Here is a 2494-nt window from a genome sequence, read left to right as displayed (position 1 = left end):
TTGCTGCAATATTGCTAAAGTAATATTGCAAATTAATGTCACTGCAATGTCTCTGCAACATTGCACTGCAATATGCAATCTTGCAACGTTATAGCAATGTTGCTGCAAGCTTCTGTGCTGTATGGATAACAAAAGTAATAAATTATTTTCCCTACCTTCACACTTCTCAGTAGGCAACGTTGTTATTAATTACTATCTTAACCTTATCGTACAGCTACACACATTACGCTTTCACACATTCTTACATGTAAAGTACCTTATCCCCATGGCGCGTATTTAACAATACACCTAAATAATTACAACCAATCGAGAATCAACTTAGTATTTCTGTTGTATTGTACAATAGAAAGCCTGATCTTTTATTGATCAGTTTCAGGAAGTTATTGATTACGCTTTACGCGAATTTAACGAAATATGGGGATTAGGTATTGAATGTCGACTTGCAAAATGGCGTAACTTCTAGTAAATTACTATATTACGTATGTTACGCTTACGCAAGTTACGCCGCATGAGGAGACACTCTTACGGAAAAACAACATATTGATTAGCTGTTGCGCGGACTTCCGCCGCGCGGCAAGCATTACCGCGTCCTGTGTGCAAGAGCCATTACACGAAAATATTAGCATGTTCGACTGGCTGTGGGAGTGGAGCTGGAGTGGGTTAACCCACTCGGGGTTATTATGCCTGCGTTTATTGGTCGAACAAATACTTATGAGCTTTATGATTGGCTAGTAGAGACTTATAACGTCATTAATCGCTCTCGGAGCCATTAACCCAGGTCCAGTCGAACACGCTATATGTGCCATGGGACTGCACCCTGATAGTGTCTCTAGTAGCGTTTTTCATTGGCAGAATTGGTGCGCACTAAGTGCGCACTAATGGCTCCTGCACATAGGACGCGGTAACGCTTGCCGCGCGGCGGAAATCCGCGCGACAGCCAATCAATATGCTGCTTTCCGTAATAACATTCTAGCTCTTACGGAAAAACAACATATTGATTGGCTGCCGCGCGGCAAGCATTACCGCGTCCTGTGTGCAGGAGCCATAAGTCTTGTTCACAATATGTTATTATATTGAAAGATTGTCTTAAATAAATTCTCAAATATTTTTAACCAGTAATATAATATATTTGTATGTATTTGACCGGAAAAAAACTCCGGTGGGAAAACTATTCTTTTAAATCGTTTTGGTTCCTGCACACAGGACGCGGTAATGCTTGCCGTGCGGCGGAAGTTCGCGCGACAGCCAATCAATATGCTGCTTTCCGTAATAACCTTCTAGCTTTTACGGAAAAACAACATATTGATTGGCTGTCGCGCGGACTTCCACTGCGCGGCAAGCATCCCTTATAGAAATATCATACTAAGAATCATTGATAATTACTTATTATCCAGTATTTTTAATACTGAAAATAAGTAATTATCAATGATTCTTAGTATGATATTTCTATAAGGAATTACGTCCTGTTTGCAGGAGCCATTTGTATGTCGTATAAAGTATTTTGAAGTGCAATTGAAAAAATTTGTGAGTCATTCTATTATTTGTAATTAATTGTTCTTTTTTGGACCATATATTTAACCAGAAATAATGATCGGAGGTAAATTAAACAAAGGTTCGGTATAGTATCGTTTATATTTCGTATGAAGAGTTATGAAGTATCATTAAAAAGATTTGTGAGTCATCCACATAATTTTAATTAAATATTAAAAAATCATATATTTGGCCGAAATATCGATCTCAAGCGCTGCTGTGGAAGGGGTGTATATCAGTTGGACACGGGGCAATTGGACACAGTCCAATCACAAGTCGCTGTTCCAAGGGACCCTACAAATGTCTCTAATCACACGGTGCTGTGATTGGCTGTGTCCAAATGCACCGTGTCCAAGTGCACCGCTTCCCTGTGGAAGTACGGTCAGGCACGATCGGTGTATTATCTAGTATTTCAATATTCCTGGTTCTTTTTCGGGTAATTATGTACAATAAGGCCTTTTTCGAATTTTGTTATCTTTTTGCAGCTCTTTTGGTAAAAATATTTATTTTGACTCCAATATTGATAATCAATCGGAGGAGTCCGAAAAATATATAAGTTATATATTGTTTTAACTTTTTTTTAATTTTTTTTACTAGTAGAACGTTGCTGCTTTCCCACAATTTAAACAAGTTACTGATCTTTTAATCACATTATGTAACTGCAATATCGAACGACAAGCGGGGAGCTACGCCCCCTGCACCCCCCTTCAAAACTAACCTAACTCAACCTATCGTCACATTAACCGTCAGTCAGTTTATTAAAGTGTTCAACTTTTTTTTTTAATAATTTTTTAATAAGTTCTACAAGTGAAAAAAAAAGTTAAAACAATATATAACTTGCATATTTTTCGGACTCCTCCGATTGATTATCAATATTGGAGTCAAAATAAATATTTTTACCAAAAGAGCTGCAAAAAGATAACAAAATTCGAAAAAGGCCTTATTGTACATAATTACCCGAAAA

Source organism: Odontomachus brunneus, unplaced genomic scaffold (genome assembly GCF_010583005.1).
Source record: "Odontomachus brunneus isolate Ranch 3 - 2012 unplaced genomic scaffold, Obru_v1 Obru_scaffold_189, whole genome shotgun sequence".
NCBI lineage: Eukaryota > Metazoa > Arthropoda > Insecta > Hymenoptera > Formicidae > Odontomachus > Odontomachus brunneus.
This window is presented reverse-complemented; position numbering follows the sequence as displayed.